The 13936-nt window shown below is 41.1% G+C and overlaps 1 long non-coding RNA gene across 1 annotated transcript in view; it reads left to right on the top strand.

Moving 5' to 3' along the window:
• Positions 1-2614: 2614 nt before the first annotated feature.
• The window catches only part of LOC105539589, a 24894-nt gene continuing 13572 nt past the window's right edge, over positions 2615-13936 (top strand). The window contains exons 1-3 of the long non-coding RNA XR_001006069.1: positions 2615-2681; positions 3063-3137; positions 12545-12689. This is a non-coding gene — a long non-coding RNA (uncharacterized LOC105539589). The remainder of the gene's footprint in view (positions 2682-3062; positions 3138-12544; positions 12690-13936) is intronic.

Here is a 13936-nt window from a genome sequence, read left to right as displayed (position 1 = left end):
CTCCAGGCCAAACTCCTTCAATAACTCTCCACTACCTGCAAAATGAAGACCAACTGCACAGCCAGACATTCCCTACTCCAAACTGGCTGTAGGGTTGGGATTTATTTTGCAAGTGGTGGGAATTCATCAAAGGTATGTGGACTAGAGAGGTCCAAGGAAACAGCTCTGCTCAGCAAACATAACCAAACAGACCTTGTGTTTGCCTTTGGCTTCCCCACTTCACCCTCCATCTCTGTCTGTCAAACTCCCACCATGTTTCAAGATCCAACTTCATTGTCATCTGCTCTATGGGCATTTTCCAGTTCCAGCCTTTGTCCTAGCTCTGCCAGTCTCACCCTTAAATACACATACATACACACACACACACACACACACACACACAATCAATCACCTCCCTCACCTTCTCTGCTTTTGTGTTACTGTTTCATTTCATTTTGTTTCCTCTATATTGTAGAGATGATGACTTTGTGTCTGTGAATCCATCTATCCCCAGCACTCTGGTAACATGGACCATACCTTGTTCGTCTGTCTCCTACCCAGGGACTTGGACAAAGTGCTCAGTTGACATTCATTAAACTGATCATCGGCACCAAGAAAGTACAAACAGATGAGTAAAAATCCGGAAACAGTCTTTCTCAGCAACCATTCCAGAATTACAAACTTTCTCTAGCATGACCATAAGATCTAAATGCAGTTCCAGTGGAATTAAATGTATGGGTTGTTTTCTGTCTATAGCATGACTCCTTCCTGTCTGAGAACTTTCTGGAACCCAAATTGCTAGTGCAGCTGGAATCAGGATGTCTGACAAGAGGCAGCTGTCACTTCACTTTTTGCAAAATATTTCCACAAAAATTGCCCCAAAATGCAAAAATCTTTCATTAGGAAGAGCTGATTCATGGAATTTATAATAGGAATCCTGTACGGCTGCATAATTCGGTTGAGGAAAATAGAAAAGAATGAACAAGTATTGGTCTCTCCAGGCCATTCCTTTTGAAGCCAAGTCAGGGCACAGAGCACTATAGACACTACATGACCAGCCTGGTTGAAGGGAATGTTGGAGATAAACTTTCCCACACAGAAACCCTTCTCGGTCCTGAGTCTCTATAAAAATGTACCGCTCTTGCACGTACATAGAGACTTCTCTTCCCCAGGCAGAGGAGTCAATGTGGAAGCCAAAGCCAAAGCACACTAGCCCTTCAGAGACCAAAAACCCTGTGACACTCTCAGAATACCTGTGTCCTGACAGATATTCAGCAAAATATTTGTGACAGTGTCACTATAACCTCTTTGGAACCCAGGGCTGTAGGTCCCATCCTTCCTGCCTTCCTACATACATCTCATATGGAATCTTTCTCTCTCTAATACATTCAGCCTCCTTCTAACAATTGGTTTCCTCCAGTTAATTTTTTTTAATAGAGATGAGGTCTCGCTGTGTTGCCCAGACTGGTCTCAAACTCCTGGCCTCAAGCGATCCTCCCGCCTCTCCCTCCCAAAGTACTGGCATTATAGGCATAAGTCACTGCACCTGGCCCCTCCAGTTGACTTTTAATGCCTAAACTTTACACTTGAGAAAAATTAGCTTCCCTCAGGCTTCCTTTTGCTGGCTCCTCCCCCTCTCCCTGTCCTTTACTTGTTAAGATTCCTCAGAGTCAATCATTAGAACTCAATGATTGTCCCTCTACATTATCCCTGGAAATTTTCACCCATACCCACAGCTTCCATAACCACCAATTTCCACATGACCCACAGTTTTCTGTGTTGAACCCATATGCCTCCCAGCCCCATGCCCGTCAGCCCAGCTGCCTACTTATCATCTCCGTTAGCTATCTCAAAGGCATCTCAAATTAACCAGGTCCAGAACCAAATTCTCATTTCCATCTCCCAATCCTCCAGACAAAGAAACAATAAAAAAAGACAAGACTCTTCTCCTAGTGTTTCCTAACTTCCTGAATGATACCAACCAGGTGGATAAGCAGAAACCAGAACCCATCGTGGACATCATCTTTTCCATGCTATTTCCCATAGCCAAACTAGCACCAGATCATATTAATTTACCTGCTGAATACCTTTCAGATTCTTCAGCTGTTCATGTGTTTCCCATCACAGGCCTTTCACGTGATGTTCCATGGCCTAGAAAGCTCCTCCTTCCCTCTCCTGGCTACCTGATCAATGATCAGGTCAATGATAACAGGCTACAGAAGCTTTTGATAATAAAGGCAAAGAAACCAGAACACCACTCCGGCACTGATAAATGACTGTGGAGATCTATATTCCTGAAATCATGCTGAAAAGACGCTATTTTCTTTAGGAAAATGTTTCCCAGCCCTTAATCAATTCACTGAAAACCAATTCCCAGAGAGGTAATTCCACAGACTCACTTTTAGGCAAGTTGACTTGCTTCCATGTTTCTCCAAGTGTGATCCCTGGCTCACCTATATTAGAGTGTTTATTAGAAACACAAGCTATCCCAGACCTAGAGACCCAGGAACCTGAATCTTAACTATCCCCAGGTGATTCAGATGCAGGCTAAAATTTGAAATCAAGACTGCGGTTCTAGAGAGTAGACTACCATGCTTTGCAACTATCTTGAGCCAGCCTTCATCTGTCTCCTAGCAACCCTTGAGCAATGACAAGTACCTGCCAAACACTGTTGTCAAAACCTCTCTCCTAGGAAAACAAAAGTATTTTGCTTTCTAAATTCTATAGGAATAAATCTGCTTTAGAAAAGGATAATTTGGCCACCAAGGAAGTTGGGAGAGAGTTTTCTCTTTAGAGCTGAGCTGAGGGTGCTTATAAGATCCTCTGGCCTTGGGATAGATCCAGAACTGACCTTGGGAAGTAAGGCCAGCAGGAGGCAGAGCTTTGCAAGGTTTTGGCATCTGGGAGTTAGAGAGAGGTTCAGCCATGGATAACCTTGTGACCTTGAGCTGCAGTACCTCCATATGGATGAAGAGGGTTAGGAGATGGACAGGGATCAAGTGAGAACTGCTTTGCTTGAAATATGACAGAAAATCCCTATCCTATGATAAGTCTCTATGTCTCCTGTATTTATTTCACTTTAGGTCATGACATTTTGAGCACAATTGTGTATGGGATGCATTCATCAATAGAGTTGGAAGCACCGAACACCATAGGAGGTAAAGTATAATAATAATAATAATAATAAAGATAGATGATAGATAGATAGATAGATAGATAGATAGATAGATAGATAGATAGATAGATACTTTTTGTGTGTGGTTACTATATACCTAGAACTCTGTGTCCACTTGCTATAATCTCTTCATCATCTATGAAAAGTAGACAAAAGTATTAGCACAGCATAGAAGAAAAAACAAAACTAAAGTATGAAATGTATAGTAATTTTCCCAAGGTCATGCAGCTAGAAGAGTGGAGCTGGGATCTGGACCCAGATCTGTGCCTTTCTACTGAGCCGTGATAGGTGGTGAGTTAAACCTATGTGCAGTATTGATGAGTCCATTCCATCCTCATGCAAAGCCACTTCCTCCACTGGGATCCCCCAATTTTAGTTTCCCTTCCTCCTTCCACTTTATTTTCTTCTTCTGTAAATTTGATTATTTTAGATTCCCCATGTAAATGAATTTTTCATCCCGTTTGCCTCCCCCTAAACCCACTGTCACTAAACGTCTTCCTGTCATTCCAGCACCTGTGAATGCACGCTGAGATGTACCAAAAGGAAGACCATGACTTCAAGTCTTCAACCAGTCCCTGAAAACATATGAGTCATTTGCTGCTGTGAACAATTTATCTTTTCAAGTTTGCATATTGAGTTAGCTTAAAGTATGTTCCTAGCCTGACTTATGGAGGAATTTCAGATCTGCTGACTAGTAAACAACAGAACAAGGTTGGCCCCCTTAGTGAGCAGCAATGAGATAAAATACAGTTCCCTGATGAGAGGCTCATATCAGGATCTTACTTGAATAAATCAGCTTTGAAAGACATTTGGAAATCACTGAAAGTTTTCAATATAGACTAAGTGTCAGCTGATGTTGAGAAATTAGTATTAATTTTGTTAGACTAAAGTGGTACTGTAGTTATACGGGAATATGTTCCTTTTTAAAGGCACATGTTAAATATTTCAAGTTAAAATAAAGTTATGTCTGCAATTTACTTCAGATTCTTCAGAAAATAACTAAAAAAGAATTAAGTGTATATGGTAAAATGTTAACAATTGTTAAATCTAGGTGTGTTCATCTTAAATTGTGTTCATCTTACTATTCTCTTTCTACTTTTCAAAAAAGTCAACATGTTCATAATAAGTGGGTTTTTTAGAGAGTTTTGCTACCAAGGCAAGGAAAAGTAATCTAATATTTATGTGCTACGTGCTTTACAAACCTTATATTATCTTATTTTGTTGTAACACAAGTAAAAATATTAATCCCATTTTATAAATAAGGATTATAAATCTCAAAGAGACTCATAACACAAAAGATGGAAGTTTAGACTTTAATCAAATGAATCTCAACCTTTGGCTATCAGGTCATCTCTAGATCTAGGGGGAAATCGTTTCTGCATAAAGCCTGCCCTTTGCCAGGCTCCACTTATTTAATTTAATTTTGGTGAGACAGGAATGCATTTTGTCTATTTTTCCTCCTGAACTATGTCTCTGAGTATGTTTCCCAGAATGTAATAGGAAGATTCTGATTATTTTCTCGTTTCAAAGCTAAAGAGGACTTTACATAATCAAGAAGCTCTGAGACAAATTCTTTTGTAAAGACTTTGAAGGACTTTTCTGTTGAATAAGATACCTTTTCGGCCACTAGAAAGGAAAGTGGCACAAAGATATCTAGCCATCACTCCAGACACTGAAATCATGAAGGTCAAATATATTCAGAGTTCCATCCTCGGCTATCATTTCTTGTGTGACAGTATGCATGCTCTTCAGACAGTGAATGATGTAATGAGCACCATTAAAGTTGCAGTTTTCATTCTACATGATCGACAACAACAGTTCTGCAGGCTAGAGACCAACAGGAAAGCCAGCCTCCCAGGCCCACCCCACCTCCCAACCAACCCAAATACTGGCCAGTTCTAATAGTATCAACACTCACTAGATGTTAGGCCAGTTCCTCCGAAAATAAGGCAGGCAGATAAAAATCTAGGAACACTGAAAACGGGAGCCAGCACATGTTGACTCACATTAAAAAGTATACCATCATTAGCAACACAGGTGGGTAACATTAGGGCTAGAAAATTTTTCTACAAGATATCTTTCTCTGGAGTTGGGTTTTATTTTTAATTAAGTACATCTTTCATCTGAGTTCTCATCAAGACTGACATTGTAAAAGGGTGAGTAAGCAATTATCTGGATGGGGTGATATCCAGGGTACTGAAAAGGATTTCAGGAAATACTTTCTTCATCCCCTAACTGATCTCTGAAATTCCTTTAAGGCGTGATTCCTTTGACTTAAGGCTTGGGTCTCTGGAAAAATAAAACATAAAGCAGAAAAAAACTCCTAAAGTGGTTGTCAGACATTCGTATTACAGCATGCTTAAGTTGCAGATAGAACAGGTTTTAATGGAAGAGTTACAGCAAGAAGATATTGATACCTAACTGTGATGAGTGAGGAGGAAACGTAGAGGAAGGTAGAAGAACAATTAAGAATGCATCCACTTAACCTTTTCTCGAGTCTGCTCTAGGTCGCACAGTACCCTTCATTCTTGCACCAAGAATAAACATCTTTCCATGTTTAATAAGGACCTGAGGCTTATGCTTTTACCTAAAGACACACAGTAAAAATAATATATATTTTTAAAATCTGTTTTCTCCACTAGCCCAGACCCCTTTGGTACAGTAAGTATGATTTTATGATACTGAACTTTGTCTTGTGCTCAATTGTATCCCCCCAAAATTCCTATGTTGAAGTCCTAACCCCCAGTACATGGAGATAAGGTCTTTAAAGAGGTAACGAAGGTAGGCACTTTGGGCGGCCGAGGCAGGCAGATCACGAGGTCAGGGGTTCGAGACCAGCCTGACCAACATGGTGAAACCCCGTCTCTACTAAAAATACAAATATTAGCCAGGCATGGCATCACACACCTGTAATCCCAGCTACTCAGGAGGCCGACACAAGAGAATCACTTGAACCCAGGAGGAGGAGGTTGCAGTGAGCCGAGATGGTGCCACTGCACTGCAGCCTGGGTGACAGAGTGAGACTCTGTCTTAGAAAGAAAAAAAAAAGAGGTAACTAAGGTAAATGAAGTTATCAAGGTGGGCCCTCATGACTGATATCCTTACAAAAGCAGATTACGATGCAGATACACATAGAGGGAAGGCCATGTGAAGACACCCATAGGTGGTGAAGATGGCCACCTAAAAGCCAAGAAGAGAGGCCTCCAAGGAAACCACACCTGCCAATACCTTGATTCAGCTCTCTTTCAGCCTTCAGAATTATGAGAGAATACGTTTCTGTTGTTTAAGCCACCTTATCTGTGGTACTTTATTTTGTGAACCCTAACAAACTAATAAAAATTCTAAAATGCGTAATGCCCTTCACCTTGAAATGATGTTATTTTTAACTAAGAATAATAGCATGTGTTTATTCACATGGGGCACTTAGTCCTGCCCCACTGTGTTGTGGTTCAAGAAGCTCTTCTGAGGCATTAGTCATCAGAATTTCTCAAAAGCTAATCAAATGAAATGCAAAGAAACCAAACAGACTAAAATCTTCAAAAGAATTTATTGCAGCCATTTGCCAATAGATTTTAGCCAATATGAACTGTTTCTCAGAAAAAAAAAAAAAAATTCAGGTATCATGCAAGAGTTTCCAGGCCAACTGGTCACCCAAGTATCTTTTGATGCTGTTTCACTTCTGAAAACATCCAGGTCACTCTTTCTTATCCACGTTTTGCATTTTGTGTCCTTTACATAATTTTCAGAGGCCAGCAAGAATTCCTATTGATGATGGTTTCTCATGCATTGCTTGTGGGAAGGTATAAGAAAATGGTGCAGCTCCTTTGGAAAACAGACAAGCGGCTCCTCAAAGGTTTAAACGTAAAGTCACCAGATGACCTAGATATTCCACTCCTAGGTATACAGCCAAGAGAAATGAAAGTGTACAGCCACACAAAAATTTGCATACAATTATTTATAGCAGCATCATTCATAAAAGCCAAAAGTGTGAACAATCCAAATGTCCATCAACTGATGAACTGTTAAACAAAATGTGGTCCTATCCATGCAATGGAACATGACTCAGCAATAGAAAGGAATGAAGTTCTGATGCGTGCTGCAACATGGATGAACCCTGAAAATATTGTACCAAGCGAAAGAAGCCTGATATAAAATGCCACATATAGTATGAGTCCATGTATGTAAAATGTCTAGAATAGATCAATCTATAGAGACAGAAAATAGATTTGTGGTTGCCAGGAATTGGGGGTGAGAGGGATTAGAGACTAGCTGCTAATGGGTAGAAGATCTCCTTTTGGAATGATGAAGTGTTCCCAAATCAATTGTGGTGGTGGTTGCACAACTCTTTGAATATGTTAAAATCTACTGAACTCTATGCTTTAAATGGGTGAAATGTTACATGTATTATGTCTCCAAAATAAAGCATATTTACATATGCTTTCTCATCTCCCATTTTCCTTGGCTGTACTCTTCTTTCCAATCCCAACGTACACACCACAGGCTTCCCCTTTGACAGAAGTCATAAAAAGGGGAATTCAGGATAGGGATCACAGTAGACAGATATTAAGGCCTTTTTCAAATCTCAAGAATTTAAAATGTCTGTTGGTTACCTACTGTATTAGTTTCCTATTGCTGTGATAATAAGTCACCACAAATCTGGTGGCTTAAAACGACACAGATTTATTATTTCACAGTTATGGAGATCAGCAGTCTGAAATGAATTTCATGGGGCTAAAATCAAGGTGTCAGCAGGGCTATGTTCCTTCTGAAGGCTCTATGGAGAATCTGCTCTCTTTCCTTTTCCAGCTTCCAGATGCTGCCTGCATCCTTGACTCATGGTTCCTTCCTCCATCCTCAAATCTTTTTTAAACCCTTTTAAGGACCTATGTAATTGCATTGTGCCCACCCAGAGAATCCAGGATAATCTCCTTATCTCAAATATTTAATATAACCATATGTGCAAAGCCCTTTTGCCCTGTGAGACAACCTGTTCACATGTTCCAGGGATTAGAACATGCATCTTTCAGGAGTGTTACTCTGCCTACCACCCTACTATGTGCAGCTGGGGGCTGCAGCATTAGAAGGGGCAGTGGGCCTTAGTTCAGAGTCATGGAGCAGAGGGAAAGCAGAGAGCTAAGCCCTCCCCACAGCAAATGCCTACAAAGACCACGGACCCATTTCAAGTCCACCCCAGGCACATGGACTGCACTCTCCATCTGTCACCTTATGGATATCAGCAAACAATCAACACAGATAGTTTCAATTTTTCATAAAGGGAGCAAAAACAATTCACAGATTTGGAGTGGCTTAATAAGGAATCTTCTGAACCTTTAGAAGAGGCAGCAGTGATCTCCAGGAACCAGCATGGCCTCATGAAGATCAGAACCTGACAATGTCACCTCCCTTTTTGCTCTAGAAGGTGGATGTGATGATTAGTGAAATCTGGAAGTGCAGCACATCTGACCTACTCCAAAGTTTCAAATGGACCACTAATAATATTCCAGGAGGCAGGATGGAGAAACATGGGCTGCAATGTTCAACCATTCTCTATATAAACAATCGGCTAAATCATCTTTGCTTCAAGACTGTTGATAAGTAGATTGACTTCATCTTGTAAGTCCCTAATGTTGAGCCACAGGCCTGAGGTTTGACATTTTTATCAGTGGTTTCGATGAATATGTATCATGCTTATGCATAATGGCCAGAAAAGAGGTCATGTGCAGGATGTCTGGGTGTACACATGCAATACAATTAGATTAGATCAAGGGGTGCATGTGGAGGGCAAATGAGCCTGGGAAGCTAGGTTGGGGGCTGATCTTCACTGGGTGCAGTTACACGCCCCGAGCCATGCTTAGATTATCTGTGTGTCTCAGTCTGTCCTAGCTACTATAACAAAGTACCATAGAGTGGGTGGGTTACACAACAGACAATTATTTCTCACCATTCTGGAGGCTGGGAAGTCTGAGATCAGGGTGCCAACATGGTCAGGTTCTGGTGAGGGCCCTCTTCCTGGTTTGCAGATGGCTGCCTTCTCATTGTATCCTCACATGGCAAACAGTGGAAGAGAGAAGTAAGCTCCTTCATACCTCTCCTTATAAGGGCACTAATTTCATCCATAAGAGCTCCACCCTCTTGGCCTAATGACCTCCAAGAGGCCTCATCTCCAAATATCATCGCATTGGAGGTTAGGATATCGACATATGAATTTGTAGGAGACAAAACATGCAGTTCATAGACTGTGATACAATGAAAACACCAGAGACCGAAATGGGAAACATCCAAAATGACACAGCAGATTAGAGATGAGAGTAGAGATGCACCTGTGTGCCTGAAGATGCAAGAAAGCATCAACAGAAAACGCCACGGCGATGAAGGAAGAGCAGAGGCATGATGGAAGGGTGCACTCTCAGGGGAGCTAAGAAAGGACAGGATCAAAAATGTAGGGACAAGCCTTAATGTCAGGTGAAAGGAATAATTTAGCAAAGTAGCATACAATCCCACAATAAAATGTGATACAGTCATTAAAACAAGGTTCTCAAAAAGTAGTTAGTAGCATGGAAAATGCTCTTTGCATATTAATTTTTAAGTGCCATTCAAATTAGTGTACAATAGAATCCCAATTTTATTATTTTAAAAAGTGTGCTTAGAAAAAAATCAGAAAGACCTCAAAACGTTAACAGCAACTGTCTCTAGTGGTGGGATTATGAATGATATTATTTTCTTCTTTTACATCTCCACAATTTCCAAATTTTCTGCAATAAGTATGTATTACTTTTGATATCAAAAAGATAATTCCAGAGTACAGGTGGAAGAGTTGGTACGTAAAAAGGAAGAAAACTATCTTTTTATCTCAGACGAAAGAGAAGAAAGAATAAACATGCATAGAAACAAGTACTTGGAAGAAGAAAGGTAAGTAGCGTCAGTGAGGAAGCTCATGACAGACAATGTCTCAGTCAAATCAAGAAGTCAATATTCCTTAGAAAGCATTTCTGCAAAGAGGCAATTTTCCCCTTGAGTAAAGAAGACACTTTTGATTTTTGTTCATTTTAGAATTTTAGCACCTTTTAAATGAGAAATGTCAGGAAGAAACATGGTGAAATTAATCTGCAGTCCAACTGTTCTCCAAACTTAACAAAAATCATTAGGAGCCATACGAGTCTCTGCAGGCGCCTGCTAACTTTAGTAAAGCAAAGTAGGGCAGCCCTCTCCATTTACTGGCAATTATTCCTGGCTACCATCACATCAGCTGCCACTCATCTGCCATTCATTGACATTGCATTTGCCCTGCCAATTAAGTAATCAGCAATAAATAAGAGTCCATGGCCAACCAATGGCCAAAATTAGCCTCGGATCTCTCATCTGAAAAAGGAAGACATGCTTTCAACATCTGAGGGGAAGGTAGCAATATTCAAATGATTAGAGCATAGGAAATAGGACAGCGCTTCTCAGCTATGCCCAATGAATTCAACAGTCTATCTCTGACATCAGTAGGATGTTTCTGCTAGAGCTTAATGGTTTTCTCTGTTCTCAATATCCTAACTTCCCATTAAAATGGTCTGTTAAGAGACCTGTGGATCCAATGCCCTCATTTTACAGATAAGAAAACTGGGCTGGGTGCAGTGGCTCATGCCTATAATCCCAGCACTTTAGGAGGCTGAGGCAGGCGGATCACAAGGTCAGGAGTTCGAGACCAGCCTGACCAACATGGTGAAACCCCATCTCTACTAAAAATTCAAAATTAGCCAGGTGTGGTGATGCACACCTGTAATCCCAGCTATTCAGGAGGCTGAGGCAGGAGAATTACTTGAACCTGGGAGGCAGAGGTTGCAGTGAGCCAAGATCGCACCACTGCACTCCAGACTGGGCAACAGAGCGAGACTCTGTCTCAAAAAAAAGAAACACTGAAGCCCAGGGAGATTAATTGACTTCCCTCAAAGTCTCATAGCTGGTGGGTGGTACAGTTGAGAAGAGAAACCAGGTTTGCAGATACCAGGCACCTGTTCGCTCTCCCTCACCAACCCCCCATCCGCACTTAGTGGAAATGAGTACCAGAATGATGGGATGGGTGGCACCATACATTGTCCAGTAGAACTGATGAAGATGCCAGCTGGGACTTGAGGAACATATGTTCCCAAGAGAAGCAGAACAAAAGAAGAGGTGATAGCCATTGGAATCTTAGTCTCCATATTCATAGTAAAACCTCTTGTATACATTTACCTAAATACTTTCTTTTCTTTATTTTTTTTGAGACAGAGTCTCTCAACATGTCACTCAGTTTGTCTCGAACTCCTGACCTCGTGATCCCCCCCTTGGCCTCCCAAAATGCTGGGATTACAGGCATGAGCCACTGCACCTGACCCAGTTTTCTTATCTGTAAAATGAAGGCATTGGATGCACAAGTCTCTTAAGAGACCATTTTAATGGGAAGTTAGGATGTTAAGAACAGAGAAAATCATTAATCTCTAATTAATCTCTAGCAGGAAACATCCTGCTGGTGTCAGAGATAGACTGTTGAATTCACTGGGTTAACTGCGAAGCACTGCCCTATTTCCTATGATCAAATTGTTTGAATATTGCTGCCTTCTTCTCAGGTGCCCACCACCACATCCAGCTAATTTTTGTTTTGTTTTGTTTTTAGTAGAGACAGGGTTTCACCACATTGGCTAGGCTGGTCTTGAACTCCTGACCTCAAGTGATCCACCCCCCACAGCATCCCAAAGTGCTGGGATTACAGATGTGAGCCACCATGTCCGGCCTGCCTAAATACTTTCTAAAACCTACTTTTAGTTTGAGCCTATACGATCTCAAGATTTATCAAATGCCATATATTTACCACCAGTTTTACAAAATAATGCAGTACCATAGCTCCTTTCTGGTAGTGACCCGATATCCTCATCTACCTAGAATATAAGCAAAAAAAAGCAAAAAGGTCCCAGAACAACAAATAGTGATGGACTGCAACCAGCCCATGCTCAGATACTCAGATACTAGGGTCATGGCTGAGACTGCATTTGGAACAACAGTGAGGGAAGAGACTGAAGGCCTACAAATGTAGACACGAAGGCTCAGAAGGCAGAGTTGCAGGGTCAGATAAGCAGAGTATTAAATGAAGGACATTGTAATGAAATTAGGTACAGACGTGTCATTTGTGGAGTCTCAGTTTCCTTTACAGCAAAATAGGGATAAATACTTCTTTATTTGCAAATTGTTTTAAAAATGAAAAAAAGATTAAACATGTAAAGCACTTAGCACAATAGTTAACATATACTAATTGTTCAATAAAGGATAACTACTATTATAATTAGTGGGAGCAATATTTAATTGTGGCATTAGAAGACAGAGAAAGTGTTAATAATTTTGTTTAATTTCCTGTAATCTTATTCCTTCCAGAGGAAACTTTTAGTTACAAGCACGTAAATAAATAAAATCAAAATCAACAGGAATGACGTTCCTGAGGATGGAGATACATTTTTTTTGTTGACCCATTTAAACTTGAACATCAAGTGATAATCAGTCTCCCGTCAGAAAGTCCCAGGTCAGTAAATCTGAATACATTCTCTTGCTTCTCTTCTTCTACAGACAAAAGGAAAGGGGCATTTGATTTGCACCTTGCCCCAGTCCATATAGATCATAGGGAGGTACAAGTACCACTACTCCACTGGCAAGATACTTTTCTAAACGGCACTGAAGAGGCCCAAGGAGAAAAGTGGTTGACTTGCTCTTTGGGAGTTTATTAATATAATCGGGTTCACAGTATAAAAGACAGTGATGTTCCTGAAGTCTTTCTAGGCCAAATGTATTATTATGCAAAACAGCAACTTCACGAAGCCAGCTTGGGGAAGTCTAAGATGCTTCCTCAGCAAGACAGTGCCTGCAGACTCACTGCAGCAAAACTCTGCATTGCACCTTTCAGCACACACATGGAAAGGTCTTTGGACAACTGCCTATTTTTCACAGCCAGAGACAGTAATGCTACTGCCAATTAAAAGACTACTTAGGTCTGTGGTAGATGATAAAATGCAGGCTAGAATTAAGATATTTCCTGCAAAATGCAGACCAAAATATCCTGAAATATTTTGTTATGGATTAACAATCAAATTACTAATCTCCCCAACCTTCACGTCTAACCTTTAGCATGATGGTCACAGGACCAAAATGACAAAGTCTTTAAAACAGCATCTGTCATGTTCTGAGAAGCACACGACATGAATTATCTCACTTAATTTTCACAATCACTTTGCCAGGTAAGAACTATTACAGCCATTTGAAAATTAGGAAATGGAGGCTCAAAAAGTAATTTGTCCAAGGCCCACAACTAGCAAGTGGCAAAACTAGGATTTGAACCCAGGCATGTCAAGCTCACAGTTTCTCACAGTGCTAACCACATGTAGCCACTGCATCACTGTTTCTTTTTTTGTTTGTTTTTTTTGTTTGTTTGTTTTGTTTTGTTTTTTTCCTGGGACAGAGTCTCGCTCTGCCGCCCAGGCTGGAGTGCAGTGGCGCCATCCCGGCTCACTGCAAGCTCCACCTCCCGAATTCACGCCATTCTCCTGCCTCAGCCTCCCAAGTGGCTGGGACTACAGGCGCCCGCCACCACGCCAGGCTAATTTTTTGTATTTTTAGTAGAGACGGGGTTTCACTGTGTTAGCCAGGATGATCTCAATCTCCTGACCTCGTGATCCACCCGCCTCGGCCTCCCAAAGTGCTGGGATGACAAGCGTGAGCCACCGCGCCCGGCCGCATCACTGTTTCTTCAGCCAATCCCGCCAGCACTCATGGCAC

Source organism: Mandrillus leucophaeus, unplaced genomic scaffold (assembly GCF_000951045.1).
Source record: "Mandrillus leucophaeus isolate KB7577 unplaced genomic scaffold, Mleu.le_1.0 Scaffold207, whole genome shotgun sequence".
Classification (NCBI taxonomy): domain Eukaryota; kingdom Metazoa; phylum Chordata; class Mammalia; order Primates; family Cercopithecidae; genus Mandrillus; species Mandrillus leucophaeus.
The sequence above is the reverse complement of the archived record's forward strand: the minus strand, read 5'-3'. Positions and strand labels throughout refer to the sequence as shown.